Source organism: Triticum dicoccoides, chromosome 6A, assembly GCF_002162155.2.
Source record: "Triticum dicoccoides isolate Atlit2015 ecotype Zavitan chromosome 6A, WEW_v2.0, whole genome shotgun sequence".
Taxonomy (NCBI): domain Eukaryota; kingdom Viridiplantae; phylum Streptophyta; class Magnoliopsida; order Poales; family Poaceae; genus Triticum; species Triticum dicoccoides.
Window position 1 is genome coordinate 310,964,278 of NC_041390.1, and position 18,961 is coordinate 310,983,238.

The 18,961-nt window shown below is 46.3% G+C and overlaps 1 long non-coding RNA gene across 1 annotated transcript; it reads right to left on the reverse strand.

Moving 5' to 3' along the window:
- Nucleotides 1-17,249: 17,249 nt before the first annotated feature.
- Nucleotides 17,250-18,325, reverse strand: LOC119314477. Its single transcript, XR_005152326.1, has 3 exons — nucleotides 18,099-18,325; nucleotides 17,794-18,013; nucleotides 17,250-17,303 (listed from the first exon to the last, which is right to left on the reverse strand). It is a non-coding gene; the product is annotated as an uncharacterized LOC119314477 (long non-coding RNA).
- Nucleotides 18,326-18,961: the final 636 nt, after the last annotated feature.

The window sequence follows — 18,961 nt, forward strand, 5'->3', positions numbered from 1 at the left end:
GGTAACAGGAGGCAGTGGACACGAAGTTTTACCCAGGTTTGGGCCCTCTTGATGGAGGTAAAACCCTACGTCCTGCTTGATTAATATTGATGATATGGGTAGTACAAGAGTAGATCTACCACGAGATCAGAGAGGCTAAACCCTAGAAGCTAGCCTATGGTATGATTGTGTGTTGTCCTACGGACTAAAACCCTCCGGTTTATATAGACACCGGAGAGGGCTAGGGTTACACAAGGTCGGTTACAAAGGAGGAGATATAAATATCCGTATTTCCTAGCTTGCCTTCCACGCCAAGTAGAGTCCCATCCGGACACGAGATGAAGTCTTTAATCTTGTATCTTCATAGTCCAGCAGTCCGGCCAAAGGATATAATCCGGCAGTCCGGAGACCCCTCAATCCAGGACTCCCTCAGTAGCCCCGAAACCAGGCTTCAATGACGATGAGTCCGGCGCGCAGTGTTGTCTTCCGCATTGCAAGGTGGGTTCTTCTCCAACTTTCAAGTGTTCGTAAGCAGTGTCCAGCTCCATAAATGTTGAACCTCTTGGCTTATGTGCCCAATAAGGGCTTTCTCCCACGCATCGAATGAATACGAGGCACCAGGGTGTTTTTACCTTCACCCCCCTAGCCAAATAAATAAATTGTCTATTAAAGGAATGGGGATTCTTAGATCCAATCCATACCATCCTCCCCCAGCGAGAATTCATCAGAGCGCGTTTCGGAAAGATCCATTCCAGCATGGCCGACCTCCGCAGCTCCTCCTCCCGCCCCCGTAGCCCTAAGCCAGGTGATTCAGAGAGGTGTTCAGTCCCACAGAGTCGATTAGTCGAGCTGCAGACTAAGGGATTTCTCCCTCCGGCGTATATGGTGCCCGTTCGAGCCGGGCTTGCCACCTACAATGGCGGGGCGCAAGCGGAGAGCTTTCCTTGTCCCTCCATGGGGGAACGGGTCTGCCTTGTTCCTTATTTACTAAGGGGACTCGGATTTCCAATTCATCCGTTCCTCCGCGGGCTCCTAGAGTTCTACGGCCTCCAATTACACAATCTCACCCCTGCCTCCATTCTACATATCGCCGGCTATGTTGCTCTCTGCGAGTTGTTCCTGGGCTGCGAGGCTCACTTCGAGCTGTGGAAAAGGCTATTCTGCCTTGTCCCTTGCACACAGAGGGAATCACTTTATCAAGTGGGCGGAGCCGAAATATGGCGCATCGCCGATACCGGATACCTGTCCGGTACCCCGAAGAAGCCATTCGAAGACTGGCCTTCAGAATGGTTTTATATGGAGGACGTCCCCCTTCCGAACCCTGTTCGGCGGGGTCTTCCTGAGTTCAACAATGCTCCTCTGAAGAAGCGCCGAAGTTGGCACCCACAGAGCCCCCAGGCGGAAGACAACGGAGAAGCCCTCTATCTGATGAACCGGATCAAAGCACTGGCTCGATCAGGATTGACAATAATCGAAGTTATGTCGATTTGCATAATGCGGGGAGTGCGGCCACTTCAATATCGTGGGCACCCCTTGTGGTGTTATAACGGGGTGGATGACGCCACCCGCTGCGGGCGTAAGGGTCCGGACAATGCTACCGTTCTAGCGAAAATTCTGTCCGAACTGTTCAAGGGTGAGGAAGAGGAGTTCACCCGCATCAAGCCACGGGATGGATTCTCCATGTACAATCCTCCAAGCTGGGTAAGTTATATCTCCCTGCCCCCATTTTTCCCGCATCCTTAGTCGTAAGTATTCACCTTGCCACTTTGCGGCAGGAACTGTGAAAAGCCATAAAGGAGGTCAGCAGCCCTTCTCCACAACCAGAGGACCCTGACCGGGCCCTTGATTCCGAACTTGAAGAAGATTCAGTTATCTCCATGGAACTAATAGACCGGCAGTTCTATCAGTTAAGCAGCGACGATGCCCTGGTGGCCATTACGGCCGACTATCCCAGACTTCTCCCTGCATCGCAGGTAAGAAAAATCAAAAAGTCCCAACTCCAAAACTAGGATCCCCTTTTAGGCACTTCACCCACCATATACACATGGCATTTTTTACAGGGAAGGCATTCGGGACACCCTGCCGAACCCGCAGCAACTCGCCAACAAGAGGCACCGAGGCCGGGTAGGCCAAAAAGGAAGGCGGTCAGGACGGAGACACCAGCGCAAAGGAATAGGAAAAACCCCGCTCCGTGGTTCTCGTCTTTCTCAAAATGTAATGACGCCCGCGTTTCTTTAACAGAAAAAACGCTCGCCAGAATATGTCCGGCGATGCTGCCAATCAAGCTTCCACCAGTCGGGCGCTAGGACCGGACATGGAGGCGGAAGCCGATATGGGGCAGGCGCCGGATAATCCCCTACAGAGGATGCAGATAGATTATCCGCTACAAACTCAGAAGTGGAAAGCGCCATGAATCATAGGCGCCGTCGGGCCGTACTCTGCGACGCTTGTTTCTCACCAGAGGCGTTCGACGCCTTAAATTCTGGAGAGGCGTACCTCCGTGCTGCTCAGGATGGTCTAGCCAGAGTCACGGATTAGTATGTAAAGGATGTACAGGTGAGTAAATCTGGTGATTTATATATATCAGTAGCCCCTGAGACTTGAAACAGTTAGCAGAACTGATTTAAGGATCATCTTTAATGTGCAGGTTCTTACAAAGAAGAATACTAGGTTGTCCCAGGAGCTCGAGGAATGCAAGACCCAACTGCGGGCCGCTCTTGCCGCATTGCAGGAACAGAAAAAGCCTCCTGCTGGTAACATTTACATTAAAGAATGATGGTTACCATATAGTGTGCGGCGTGTCTGCAGATCTAAAATTGATTTTGCAGATGGATCCGGAGAAAATCCGGGGGACCAGCATGTTATGCGACAGCTAGAGGCTGGCAAACGCGTGCTGACTGAGGTTACGCGGGAGAAAAACAATCTCCAAGACGCTAATATTAAGCTGAACGTGGAACTAAAAGACGTTCGGAGCCAGCTTGCGGACTCCGAGAAGGAGAATAAGCGGCTTCGACGCGGCATTTTCAGTAAGTGTTTGAACGAGTCCTTTTAAAGGAGTTCGGCGAAGAAGCTGACTAACAACATTATGTCTGTAGGTATGCTGACGGGTCATCCCGCGGAGGAAATGCCCGGGTCTGTGGGTGATCTTCTGTCCGAGCTGTCACATCTGCACGAACAAGTTCGGCAGGTGATGCAGGGTGTTGCCCAGGCCTTGTGGCCGTCCGTCTCCCTGCCCAGAAGGCGTTGCAGAGCTTGCGGAGACGCTGAAGGGAGCTCGGCGGCGCTTCCGATTATGGAAGATATCAGCCTACCGACAGGGTGCCAGAGAAGCCTGGGCCATGGTGAAGACGCGGTATACCAAGGCAGACCCAAATCACATGGCCGAGGTCGGACCTGTGGGGCCCGACGGAAAAAAGATCCCCGTTAGCTTAGTTTATGGGCAAGTAGAATTAGCTGCAAAGTATTCCCAACAGGATTGTAAGCTAGACCGCCTGTTGGATGGTATAGAGGAGGAATTTAGTCAGTCTGCATGACTGTAATTAAAGTGACATGTATAATGCCTTCTAGCCGGATTGTAGATCATTTGTCGTTGCGGACCTTTTCGCTTCAACCTCCGGCCCGATAGTCTGGAGTGAATCTAAATACCCGCTCAGTTATATAAAATCGGGGTATGCATGGAGACCAGGCGTAGGGGTCATTAGTGCTTTATCAGACAAGTGCCCAACTAGTTATGTTATATTACATGGGTAGTAAGAAACATTTTCCAGGGAGAATAGTTCTGTTAAGGGTTCCTTTCCCTGGGTAAGCATGCCCTAAAGTGCATGTCCGGACTGCGATAGGAAACGCAGGAAAAACATCTGGGGGCAGATATGGACAATAAAAATCATCTTTTGTTCACCGACCGAATATTTCCTTAAGAACGCTAGCTTTCGACTTCACCCAGTCTGAGGTACACATCCGGCTGACCCGGCAGTAACAATCGCAGAGGTGCTCCCCTTATGCCCTAGCCGAATTAACGGGAACGTAGGGCATAAATACAAGAGCTAGGAAACCCAGCTTGGCCAAAACTTAAGTCATATCGATGCATATAATGGTGAAAAAAGGTACATGCAGAAGTATAACACATGTGTTGGGCATGAGGCCCAGATAAATAATTTAAGCTTCTGTGAAAGAAGCCCCCAGGTATGAAGAGTGCGGCTAGCGCATCTGTAATGTACAAGCGAGGCACAAGGTGACCCTTGAAGGCCTAGAGAAATAATAAAAGAAAGAAAGAAAGGGAAACAAGACAGATGATGTATATGCAGAAAATGGACAAAGGGAGGGGACTAACATAGAGTCCGGTGCTAGGCGTAGAATCTTCTGAGCCTGGACGCGTTCCATGGGTTCGGCTCGAGTCGACTAGTCGATGCATCTCGCAGTCAGTACGCTCCACCGGTCAGAACTTGGTCAATAATGAAGGGACCTTCCCATTTGGGCTCGAGCTTGTTCTTTTTCTTATCCGGCAGGCATAGAACTAGTTCGCCAACGTTATAAGTTTTGGCCCGTACTTCTCTGCTTTGGTATCTGCGAGCTTGTTGCTGATGAAATGCGGAACGGGCTTTGGCTACATCGCGCTCCTCTTCTAGGGTGTCTAGACTATCCTGTCGATCGAGCTCAGCTTCTCTTTCTTCGTACATGCGCACTCGAGGTGAGTCATGAATTATGTCACAGGGCAAGACTGCCTCTGCGCCGTACACCATAAAGAAGGGTGTATAACCGGTACTATGATTCAGCGTGGTCCGCAGCCCCCAGCGTACGGAGTCGAGCTCCTCTACACAGTGCGTCTTATACTCCGTTAAGGAGCGTACTAATCTGGGTTTAATGCCACTCATTATAAGACCATTTGCTCGCTCGACCTGACCGTTGGTTTGTGGGTGATAGACTGAAGCGTAGTCGAGCTTGATGCCCATTTTGCTGCACCAGAGTTTTACCTCGTCGGCCGTGAAGTTCGTGCCATTATCAGTGATGATGCTATGGGGGACGCCATAACGGTGTACAACCCCGGATATGAAGTCTATCACTGGTTTGGATTCGGCTGTTTTAACAGGTTTGGCCTCTATCCATTTGGTGAATTTATCCGCCATGACCAATAAGTATTTTTTTCTTGTGGGTTCCCCCTTTAAGGGGTCCAACCATGTCAAGCCCCTAGACTGCAAAGGGCCATGTAATGGGGATTGTTTGGAGGGCGGTGGGTGGCATGTGGCTTTGATTTGCAAAGAGCTGGCAACTGGCGTAACGTTGGACCAAGTCCTGTGCATCTGCCCGGGCCGTTGGCCAATAGAATCCTGTACGGAAGGCCTTGCTTACAAGAGCCCGGGCTGCGGCGTGATGACCGCCGAGTCCGGCGTGAATTTCTGCCAAAAGATTCCGCCCTTCCACTTCGAAGATGCACCTTTGAAGGACTCCGGTAGTACTTTTTTTGTACAATTCTCCCTCATGGACCCTGTAGGCCTTGGACCGCCGCACTATGCAGCGTGCCTCATTTTGGTCCTCCGGAAGATCCCATCTAGTTAGGTAGGCTAGGAATGGTTCGGTCCATGGGGCAATAATGGCCATTATTTTGTGGGTTGAAGGTGTTATTTCGGTGACGGAGCCTCCGATTGTGTCAGAGAGTTCGGTATCGGGTATTTTGGCCGGGTCCGGACTGTTGTTACCGGTGTCCCCTTCCCATACTACGGATGGTTTAAACAGCCTTTCCAAAAATATGTTAGGGGGACTTCATCGTGTTTTGCGCCGATGCGGGTGAGGATATCCGCCGCCTGATTGTTTTCCCGAGCCACATGGTGAAATTCGAGCCCCTCGAACTGAGCTAACATTTTTACGATGACATTTCGATAGGCCGCCATTCGGATCCTTGGTGTCAAAGTCTCCATTTATTTGGGATATTGCGAGGCTTGAATCCCCACGCACCTCCAAACGTTGAATGCCCATGAAGACTGCCATCCGAAGACCATGCAACAGAGCTTCGTATTCGGCTGCATTGTTGGAGTCTGTATACAATATTTGCAGCACGTACTGAACGGTATCTCCGGTTGGGGACGTCTGGACGATACCAGCCCCTAGCCCAGCCAACATTTTAGAACCGTCGAAGTGCACGATCCAATTGGAGTATGCGCCGTACTCTTTAGGGAGGTCGGCCTCCGTCCATTCGGTGACGAAGTCGGCCAATACTTGCGACTAGGTTTGTATGTTATGTCGAATGGGAGGAGCTCAATGGCCCATTTGGCAATCCGGCCTGTAGTGTCGCGGTTGTTTATAATATCATTAAGTGGCACTTCCGAGGCTACTGTAATCAAACACTCTTGAAAGTAGTGTCACAGCTTCCGGGATGCCATGAATACCGCATAGGATATCTTTCAATAATGTGGGTACCGTGATTTGCATGGAGTGAGGACAGTGGATACATAGTATACCGGCTTTTGAAGAGGGAATTTGTGTCCGTCTGCTTCTTGTTCGATGACGAGCACTGTGCTGACAACTCGATGAGTTGCCGCAATGTACAACAACATTGGTTCGCCGATGTTTGGCGCGGCCAGGATTGGGTTGGTTGCCAAAATGGCCTTTATTTCTTCCAATCCGGCTGTGGCCACGTCCGTCCACTCGAAGTGTTCAGTGCGCTGAAGGAGGCGATAAAGGGGTAAAGCCTTTTCTCCTAAGCGGGAGATAAAGCGGCTTAGGGCAGCCACGCATCCAGTTAACTTCTGGATTTGTTTGAGGTCTGTTGGGGTAGCCAACTGTGACAAATCTCGGATTTTGGCCGGATTAGCTTCAATACCTCTACTGGAGACAATGAAACCTAGGAGCTTTCCGGCTGGTACGCCGAAAATGCATTTTTCCGGATTGAGCTTGATGTCATATGTTCGAAGGTTGTCGAATGTGAGCCTCAAGTCGTCTATCAAAGAGTCGACGTGTTTGGTTTTGACGACCACATCGTCTACGTATGCCTCTACTATTTGCCGATTTGTTTCTCTAGACATGTCTGAATCATGCACTGATATGTTGCGCCAGTGATTTTGAGCCCAAAAGGCATTGTGTTAAAACAGAAGGGGCCGTGTGGTGTGATGAATGCCGTTGCGGCTTGGTCGGACTCCGCCATCTTGATTTGGTGGTAACCGTAGTATGCGTCGAGGAAACACTATGACTTGTGTCCTGCGGTAGCATCAATGATTTGATCGATGCGTGGGAGGGGGAATGGATCCTTTGGGAAAGCTTTATTGAGGTCTTTGAAATCGACACAAAGGCGCCAGGATTTGTCCTTCTTTGGTACCATCACCAGGTTTGCTAGCCAGTCCGGGTGTTTTATTTCTCTGATGAATCCGGCCTCCAATAACTTGGCTAGTTCCTCTCCCATGGCCTGTCTCTTAGGTTCGGAGAAACACCGAAGAGCTTGCTTGACCGGCTTGAATCCCTTTAGGATATTGAGGCTATGCTTGGCCAGCCTGCATGGGATTCCTGGCATGTCTGAGGGATGCCACTCGAATATGTCCCAGTTCTCATGCAGGAACTCTCGTAGTGTGGCGTCCACAGCGGGGTTTAACTGTGCCCCGATGGAGGCTGTTTTTGTAGGGTCCATTGGGTGGACTTGGAATTTGACTATTTCATCTGCTGGTTTAAAAGAGGTGGACTTGGATCTCTTGTGGAGTATCACATCATCCCTATCCACTTTGGAGCATAACGTGGTTAATTCCTCGGCCGAGAGGGCTTCGGATAATGCCTCAAGGGCCAGTGCGGCTGTTTTGTTTTCGACGCGGAGTGATGTGTCCGAATCACTAGCGAGAGTGATGATTCCGTTGGGCCCGGACATTTTGAGCTTCATGTACCCGTAATGGGGTACGGCTTGGAAGATTGTGAATGCCTCCCGTCCTAAAAGAGCGTGATAACCACTGCTGAACGGGGCCACTTGGAATGTAATTTCTTCGAAACTGTAATTATTCAGCGTGCCGAATACCACATCTAGTGTGATTTTCCCAGCGTAGCGTGCTTCCTGACTGGGTGTAACGACCAAACCTCAAAGGATTTGAGTCTCTGTGCTTACTGTCCTAGTCCCTGGATCGAACTCGCTAGCACACACAGTATAGATGAATACCAGAATAGCAAGTGCATCATTTATTACAACGTATGATCTGGAATGTATAAAATAAAACAATCTGCATAGCACTTGGCTAGCTTTATTCAATCAAACAGCGGAAAGTAGTAGAAAATAACGATGAGTCCCATCATAGCCCACTGGCGATGCTGAGTGCAGACTCGTGACCCTAACGGTACCTTACTCTTCGTCAGAATATCCTGCAACATGAGACGTTGCAGCCATATAGGTCAATACTTTGAATGTATTGGCAAGTTACACAGGAGTAATAATATAGCAGACCTACATGTATATGCATAGTACAACAAAGGAAGGCTTGAGGGTTTATTTTTGCAGAAAGTTGATTTTGTCCTCATAACTACCTAATAGTCAAATTTTTATTTAGTTCTTTTATTACTACAATTAAATACACAAGGTTGAGTTGGCAAAATCAACTCCAACGTACCCTTTATTAAGTTGCCCAACAAATTTATTAGGTGTCACATCTATCAAGATCATCCAACAACTGTAATGGCCTAGTCGCTCAAATTTACCCATAACCGGGGGCACGGCTAATCATGATTAGTTTTTTTAATACTCTGCAGAGTTTAGTACGCTTTACCCACTGGACCCAACCCAAAGATTGAGACGAAGTCTTTTAGAAGCAGTCCCCTAGTCCCAATAGGAGGCCCATCCCAACTATTATATCTACATCTGCTGGCACATCCGGGTAAGGGTCCCACAACCGATCAACTAAGCCAGAGCCCATTTAGCCAGTGGTCGCACATGGAAGCTACCAGTCACTAAGTCTGTCTGATCTTTTTGAGCCTGGGCGGCCGTCCACTTACATTCAGAGGGTATAAACCATGATGTTCTTGAAACCACCCTAGCAATACCACTTCCGCCCAGAGGTGAATTAAATCCTGAGTTACTACTCAAATTATTATATATATATATATATATAATCCTCACATAAGCTTAATGAATACACGAACCACCCCGTCTACAAAGCATAGCAACCTATAACTACCACGATTTACAAAGACGGGAAGATAGCTCAACAGCATAGCAAAATAATATAGTATTCCTATACATGCATATATTCATAGTGTGATATAACTAATGCATAGAAAACAATAGGTAAAGGATGATCAACATGTAACTTGCCTTGGTTCTGGTTCAAAAAGTCACACTGCTGACAATAGCTCGCGTCGCACTCCGGACAATCTACATGTTTCACACAATTCAACAAATCAATAACCGAAACATGAATAGAACCAAAACAAAACCAACAGCAAGAAAAACCATTTTTGAACTCAACAACAGCAACTTAGCAGCACCTAAATTGCACAACGGTCACAATGCAAAAAGAATCACTAAATTTCGTTAAACGGTTGGGAAGTTACGACCTCCGGAAGATTTGATTCAAATTCAAACGAATTCAAATTTGAACAGTGCAAACATGTGCAAAGTTGGTACTGTGATAATGTGCCGATTTTTGTGAGTGCACAGGAAAAAGAATTACCTAAATTGGATATATATAATAAAAGATATAGCTAGTTGAATTTTGGATGAAAATCTGTGAAAAACAAAAAGAAACAGAAATCCCCTGGTCCTGTAGCGAACTCCTGTGTTGATCCTGTAGCGAACTGCCACGTGGCAGGGGCCTATTGGCTGAAAACCTCATGTGCGCGCGTGCTCACCGTGTACAGAGGAAAATGGCGGCGGCGGTCGCCGGCGGTGGTGGCGCTCCTCCGGCGACTCTCCGGCGAGGGGGAAGTGACAGGAGGATGCGGCGGTGAGTGGTGGAGGTGGTGGTGGTGTTCAACGGCGACGGGGCTCCCTCGAGCGGCGGTGGCGAGCTCCTGAACTCCGGCGTGCTCTGGCAAAGTTGGGCGTTGGTGGCGGCGGCGTCCTGGTGCGCTGCAGGTTAACCGGAGGTGTCAAACGAGTGCGGCGTCAAGAGGGGGTTCGAACGGTGACAAGTGGAGCGGTCGGGCGTCCTTACGGCGGTGGATTCGGACGGTCAATGACGGCGGCGGCTGAAGCTCCTCGGTGAGATCCAATTCGCCCAACAGAGGCGTGTGGATGACGGAAAGGATAGAAAAGAGGCTTCGGGGGTGCGGGGCAAACCCTTACGCGTCCAGGGAGTCCTAGGGGAGCACGAGGTCGACTAGGGGGCGAGATCGATCCAGCTCGCGCTCGGGTGTGCGAGCGGTGCGGCTGCACGCGTGTTCATCCGACCGGAGGAAGGGGATGGGGAGCGAGGCCCGCTGGTCAGCGGCTGGGGCGAGGTGGATCGGGCACGGGCGAGCGATGCAGGTCAGATGCGGCTGTGCGGCGCGTACCGCTTCGCTGGAAAGGTGGGCTACGGGGTGTGTTGCTGCTGCGCTGGCTGGCTGGGCCGCGGGGTGTGCTGCTACTGCGCTGGCTGGCTGGGCCGCGGCGATGGGCCGGTTGGCTGGCCGGTTGGCTGGCCCTGTTTTTTGATAAAGACAGCAGCAGGACAAAATAAATAAAATACACAATATAAATTCCAAATGAAAATACCTAGACACACAGTAAAAATAGCCCTATAGCTATAAAATACAGGAACACTAGTTCCAATACTAATGCAATTTTGGAAATTCATTTTGATGCAAAAGGCCAGACAAACAGTAAAATAACACACAATCAAAATACTTTGAAGATCACAAAAATTACCAGAACATATCATATGAACTAGAAATAATATTCTGCCCATTATGAACATTTTTAAAATAAGGGAGAAGTCATGTTATCTCCACTCCAAATAAATTGCCTTTTGTTGCATAATGATTTGAATATTCTAAAAAAGCAAATAAAGCAATAAAAATATGATATGCATATGAATGATCTATTAACATCCTAATTTAGTAAAATTGGGATGTTACAAACCTACCCCCCTTAAGATGAATCTCACCCTCAAGATTCAGGCTGGCTAGCAAATAGGTGTGGGTGATCCTGTTTGAGATCTTCCTCTCGTTCCCAAGTAGCTTCCTCCTCTGTGTGACGATCCCACTGAACCTTGCATAACTTGATTGTCTTGGTGCGAGTAACTCTCTATGTTGTCTCCAAAATCTTAATAGGCTTCTCCTCATATGTCAAATCACTCTCCAACTAAATTGTCTCAAGTGGCACCGTGTCCCTCAATGGAACATCCATCATCTCTGCATGGCACTTCTTCAACTGAGATACATGAAACACATTATGAACTCCTGACAAGGATTCTGGCAACTCCAGCTGATAAGCTACCTCTCCTCTACGCTCCAAGATCTTGTAAGGCTCGACAAAACATGGTGCTAACTTACCCTTGATTCCAAACCTCTTAATTCCACGAAGTGGTGAAACTCTAAGATATGCACTGTCTCCTACCTCATATGTCACCTCCTTACGTTTAGCATCTGCATAACTCTTCAGCCTGGACTGTGCTATCTTCAGCCTGTCACAAATCAACTTGACCTTCTCCTCAGCATCTCTGATCAAGTCTGGTCCAAAGAATTGACGTTCTCCAACCTCATCCCACATCAACGGTGTCCTGCACTTCCTACCATACAATACCTCAAATGGTGCCATCTTCAGACAAGCCTGGTAACTGTTATTATATGAGAACTCTGCATAAGGTAAATTATCATCCCAACTGGACCCATAGTCCAAAGCACAAGCTCTCAACATATCCTCCAAAATCTGATTTACCCTCTCTGTCTGCCCATCTGTCTATGGATGGAAAGTTGTACTGAACTCCAGCCTGGTGCCCAAGGATTCAGGCAACTGACGCCAAAATTTGGATGTGAACTGAGTACCTCTATCAGACACTACCTTCCTTGGAACTCCATGCATACAAACAATTTTAGACATATAAATTTTTGCTAGCTGAGCACTGGTATAAGTAGTCTTTACCGGGATGAAGTGAGCAACTTTAATCAGACGATCAACAACTACCCAAATAGAATCATATCCTGACCGAGTCCTGGGTAGACCTGTAATGAAATCCATACCAATCTCATCCCACTTCCTTTCAAGTATAGGCAATGGTGTAACAAACCTGATGGCCTCTGATGTTCTGCTTTAGCTCGCTGGCACACATCACATGTTGCAATATACCCAGCAATTTCCCTCTTCAAGCTAGACCACCAAAATCTTTCCCTCAAATCCAAATACATCTAGTATTACCTGGGTGAATAGAATAAGGTGAATCATGTGCCTCCTGAAGAATCAACTTCCTGATATCTGCATCCTAAGGTACACAAATACGCTTCTCAAACCATATGGCTCCATGTTCATCCTCATGGAAACCTTCTGCCTTACCTTTAGCCATATTCTCTTTTATCTCAGCAATCTCCTTATCACCCTTTTGAGCTTCTCTGATCCTGTCAAGCAAAGTAGGCTTTAACTCAAGTGTTGCCAAATATCCCTTAGGAACCATCTCCAACCTGAGATTCTTGAACTGCTCACATAACTCCGGTGGCATATCATCAATATTAACTGCATTAGCATGGCTCCTACGACTCAATGCATCAGCAACAACATTAGCCTTACCAGGATGATACTGCACATTCAAATCATAATCCTTAATAAGCTCTAACCATCTCCTCTGCCTGAGGTTCAAATCCTTCTGAGTAAAAATATACTTCAAGCTCTTATGATCAGTAAATATATCACAATGATTACCAATAAGATATGGCCTCCAAGTTTTCAATGCATGCACAACTGAGGCTAACTCCAAATCATGTGTAGGATAATTGTGCTCATGATTCTTAAGATGATGTGAAGCATAAGAAACAACTTTACCTTCCTGCATCAAAACACTCCCAAGTCCTTGACGAGAAGCATCACAATATACCTGGAAGTCCTTATGTATATCTGGCAGAGTTAAGACTGGTGCTGTAACCAAACGCTGCTTCAATTCCTGAAAGCTGGCTTCACATTCATCAGTCCAAACAAACTTCTTCTCCTTATTCAATAATTCAGTCATAGGCTTTGCAATCTTGGAAAAGTTCTCAATAAACCTCCTGTAATAACCTGCAAGGCCCAAAAAGCTGCGAATCTCCAACCGTCGTGGGTGTCTCCCACTCTGTAACTGCAGCAACCTTAGATGGATCAATTGGAACTCCATTACCTGACACAACATGTCCAAGGAATGCTACCTCATCTAGCCAAAACTCACATTTGCTGAACTTGGCATACAGCTAATGTTCCCTCAATTTCTCCAATACCAAACACAAATGCACCTCATGCTCTTTCTTATTCTTGGAGAACACCAATATATCATCAATGAAAACAACCACAAATTTGTCCAAGAACTCCATAAATACCGTGTTCATCATATTCATGAAGTATGCAGGGGCGTTAGTCAATCCAAATGACATAACAGTATATTCATACAACCCATACCTCGTGGTAAAAACAGTCTCTGGAATATCTTGCTCACGAATCTTTAATTGATGATAACCAGAACGAAGATCAATCTTAGAAAACACAGTAGCTCCCTCCAACTGGTCAAATAGATCGTTTATCATAGGCAAAGGATACTTATTCTTAATGGTTACCTCATTCAGAGAACGATAATCAACACACATCCTCAAGGTCCCATCCTTCTTCTCCACAAACAAAACTAGAGCTCCCCAAGGTGATGAACTTGGGCGAATAAATCCTTGCGCCTGCAATTCTCTTATCTGCTTCTTCAATTCCTCCAACTCTTGAGGAGGCATTCTATACGGTCTCTTTGCAATAGGTCCAGTGCCTGGTATTAAATCAATCAGAAACTCAATATCTCAATCTGGTGGCATACCTAGCAACTCCTCTGGGAACACATCTGGATAATCCCTCACAACTGGCACCTCTTCCAAGCTACCCCCTTAAGAGAGTTCACCTGCACCTGATTATGCTTATACTTACACACATATTTGATCCTCTTCCCTCCTGGTACACTAAGAGTGATAGATCGACTGGCACAATCAATACGACCTTTATATAATTGCAATCAATCCATACCCAAAATAATATCCAGACCTTGTGACTTCAATATAATCAAATCCATAGGAAAATCATGCTTTCCAATAGACAAAGTCAATTGATGACAACCAACACCTGCTATCATCTCAGCTCCTGGGGAACTCACTCTAATAGGCATACTAAGTGTTTTGGTTGGCAATCCATGTTTATCAACAAATACCCTTGAAATAAATGAATGCGATGCACCAGTATCAAAAAGAACAAGTGCAGGTACTGAGTTAATCAAGAACTTACCAATCACTGCATCAGGTTCATTATAGACCTCCTCAACATTAACATGGTTGACATGACCCTTTTGGAAGGGGTTTGGCTTGCTGACTCTTGAATCCCCATTACCGTTCTTGTTCCCTGGACAAGCATTGGAGTAGTGGCCCATCTGCCTACACTTATAGCATTGAACCTGGCTAATATCCCTCTACACAGGCATATTCTGGTGGCTCTGGTTATTATTCCCTCCATTACCATTACCATTACCTCTACCATTACCATTGTTACTCTTGTGCCCATTGTGATGATGGTGGCCATTATGGTTGTGGCCATTTCCTCCATGATGATTATGTCCATTACCTCCATGATGATTATGCCCATTACCTCCATTACCATGATATGAAGTGCGTGGCTTCTGTTGTGGTCCTGAATTATACTTATTATTATTGTTGTACTTTCTCTTGCGATTCTCTATGGCATGTTGCTTTCCCTCCAGCACAATAGCCTTATCAATAAAATCCTGAAAATTCCTAAAAGTGGCCACTGTCAACTGAAGGCTCAACTCATCATTAAGGCCCTCCAAGAATTTCTCCTGCCTAGTTGCATCAGTGTTAACATCATTAGGAGCATAACATGCAAGATTATTAAATTCCTCCATATACGCATTAACTGTGTGACCTCCCTGGCGCAAACTACAAAACTCCTTTTTTATACTCATAGCACCAGCAGACACATGTGCAGCACAAAAAGCATCCTGAAACTGAGGCCATGTGGTGGTAGCAATGGGATAAGTGACCAAGTAATTGTCCCACCAAGCTGCAGCAGGACCCTCCAAAAAATGTGAGGCAAACCTCACCCTCTCTGCATCAGTGCATCCAACCTTCTCTCCAGGTTCCTATTGACTGCACGGAGCCAGCCATCAGCCACAATAGGTTCAGGGGAACTGGAGAACCTCTGAGGATTCAACCTCAAGAACCTGGTAAGCATATCCACAGGTGGCGATGGCGGCGGATTGTTGTTGTTATTGTTGTTGTTCTGGTTCTGAGTAAGCAACTGGATCAACTGGGCCTGTCCCTCAATAACCTGTTGTATGTATGGTGGTACTCCATTGCCATTGTTGTCTCCTCCTGCAGTATTGCGTCTAGTATCACGCCTCGGCGGCATCTGGTGGGCAAGCATAGATGAGTTATAGATATAATAGGGCCAAAAGCTATGTATATATAAATATATTCTACCCATATGCACATTATGATCAAACCAAGAAAACACAACAACGGATAACACCAACAAACAAACAACAAACAATATGGTAATATTTTATATATATATATAGTCGAATAATTTCGACACTGAGCAATTTAACAACGACTACCAACCAAGCAAACAATCTAGTATCTTCATACCACGAAAGTGGGCATAATCAGATATGCTAACATGGTAACATTGCAATATAAACAAATATGAATGGTGGTCTCAGCACTAGTTCCTACTTAACTGTTCAAGATACTTGAGGGAGTTAACTAATAAACAGTAAGAAGTATAGCTAGTTTATAAAATAATTTTCACTCCTATGGCTTTTCTAATCCATTTTCTAGGGTCACGTCCTACAGTCAACACACTGCTCTGATACCATCTGTAAAGACCAAACCTCGAAGGATTTAAGTCTCTGTGCTTACTGTCCTAGTCCCTGGATTGAACTCGCTAGCACACACAGTATAGATGAATACCAGAATAACAAGCGCATCATTTATTACAACGTATGATCCAGAATGTATAAAATAAAACAATCTGCATAGCACTTGGCTAGATTTATTCAATCAAACAGCGGAAAGTAGTAGAAAATAACGATGAGTCCCATCATAGCCCACTGGCGATGCTGAGTGCAGACTCGCGACCCTAACGGTACCTTACTCTTCGTCAGAATATCCTGCAACATGAGATGTTGCAGCCATATAGGTCAATACTTGGAATGTATTAGCAAGTTACACAGGAGTAATAATATAGCAGACCTACATGTATATGCATAGTACAACAAAGGAAGGCTTGAGGGTTTATTTTTTGCAAAAAGCTGATTTTGTCCTCATAACTACCTAATAGTAAAAATTTTATTTAGTTCTTTTATTACTACAATTAAATACACAAGGTTGAGTTGGAAAAATCAACTCCAACCTACCCTTTATTAAGTTACCCAACAAATTTATTAGGTGTCACATCTGTCAAGATCATCCAACAACTGTAATGGCCTAGTCGCTCAAATTTACCCATAATCGGGGGCACGGCTAATCATGATTAGTTTTTTAATACTCTGCAGAGTTTAGTATGCTTTACCCACTGGACCCAACTCGAAGATTGAGACGAAGTCTTTCAAAAGTAGTCCCCTAGTCCCAACAGGAGGCCCATCCCAACTATTATATCTACATCTGCTGGCACATCCGGGTAAGGGTCCCACAACTGATCAACTAAGCCAGAGCCCATTTAGCCAGTGGTCGCACATGGAAGCTACCAGTCACTAAGTCTGTCTGATCTTTTTGAGCCTGGGCGGCCGTCCACTTACATTCAGAGCGTATAAACAATGATGTTCTTGAAACCACCCTAGCAATACCACTTCCGCCCAGAGGTGAATTAAATCTTGACTTACTACTCAAATTATTATATATACACACACACACACATATATATATATATATATATATATATATATATATATATATATATAATCCTCACATAAGCTCAATGAATACACGAACCGCCCCGTCTACAAAGCATAGCAACCTACAACTACCACGATTTGCATAGACGGGATGATAGCTCAACAACATAGCAAAATAATATAGTATTCCTATACATGCATATATTCATAGTGTGATATAACTACATGCATAGAAAACAATAGGTAAAGGATGATCAACATGTAACTTGCCTTGGTTCTTGTTCAAAAAGTCACACTCCTGACAATAGCTCGCGTCGCACTCTGGACAATCTACACGTTTCACACAATTCAACAAATCAATCACCGGAACACGAATAGAACCAAAACAAAACCAACAGCAAGAAAAACCATTTTTGAACTCAATAATAGCAGCTTAGCAGCACCTAAATTGCACAATGGTCACAATGGAAAAGGAATCACTAAATTTCGTTAAACGGTTGGGAAGTTACGGCCTCCGGAAGATTTGATTCAAATTCAAACGATTTCAAATTTTAACAGTGCAAACATGTGCAAAGTTGGTACTGTGATAATGTGCCAATTTTTGTGAGTGCACAGGAAAAAGAATTACCTAAATTGGATATATATATATATATATATATAATAAAAGATATAGCTAGTTGAATTTTGGATGAAAATCTATGAAAAACAAAAAGAAAGAGAAATCCCCTGGTCCTATAGCGAACTCCTGTACTGTTCCTGTAGCGAACTGCCACATGGCAGGGGCCTATTGGCTGAAAACCTCCTGTGCATGCGTGCTCACCGTGTACAGAGGAAAATGGCGGCGGCGGTCGGCATCGGTGGTGGTGCTCCTCCGGTGACTCTCCAGCGAGGGGGAAGTGACAGGAGGATGCGGCGGTGAATGGTGGAGGTGGTGGTGGCGTTCAACGGCGACGGGGCTCCCTCGAGCGGCGGTGGCGAGCTCCTGAACTCTGGCATGCTCCAGCGAAGTCGGGCGTCGGTGGAGGCGGCGTCCTGGTGCACTGCAGGTTAACCCGAGGTGTCAAACGAGTGCGGCGTCGAGAGGGGGTTCGAACGGTGACAAGTGGAGTGGCCGGGCGTCCTTACGGCGGTGGATTCGGACGGTCAATGACGGCGGCGGCTGAAGCTCCTCGGTGAGATCCAATTCGCCCAACAGAGGCGTGCAGACGACGGAAAGGATCGGAAAGAGGCTTTGGTGGTGCGGGGCAAATCCTTACGCGTCTAGGGAGTCCTAGGGGAGCACGAGGTCGACTAGGGGGTGAGATCGATCTGGCTCGCGCTCGGGTGTGCGAGCGGTGCGGCTGCGCGCGTGTTCGTCCGACGGGAGGAAGGGGATGGGGAGCGGGGCCCGCTGGTCAGCGGCTGGGGCGAGGTGGATCGGGCGCGGGTGAGCGATGCGGGTCAGGTGCGGCTGTGCGGCGCGTACCGCTTTGCTGGATAGGTGGGTTGCAGGGTGTGCTGCTGCTGCGCTGGCTAGCTGGGCCGTGGGGTGTGCTGCTGCTGCGCTGGCTGGCTGGGCCACGGCGATGGGCCGGTTGGCTGGCCAGCTGGCTGGCCTTGTTTTTTTTATAAAGACAGCAGCAGGACAAAATAAATAGAATAAAATACACAATATAAATTCCAAATGAAAATACCTAGACACACAGTAAAAATTTCCCTATAGCTATAAACTACAGGAACACTAGTTCCAATACTAATGCAATTTTGGAAATTCATTTTGATGCAAAAGGCCACACAAATAGTAAAATAACACACAATCAAAATACTTTGAAGATCACAAAAATTACCAGAACATATCATATGAACTAGAAATAATATTTTGCACATTATGAACATTTTTAAAATAGGGGAGAAGTCATGTTATCTCCACTTCAAATAAATTGCCTTTTGTTGCATAATGATTGAATATTCTAAAAAAGCAAATAATGCAATAAAAATATGATATGCAT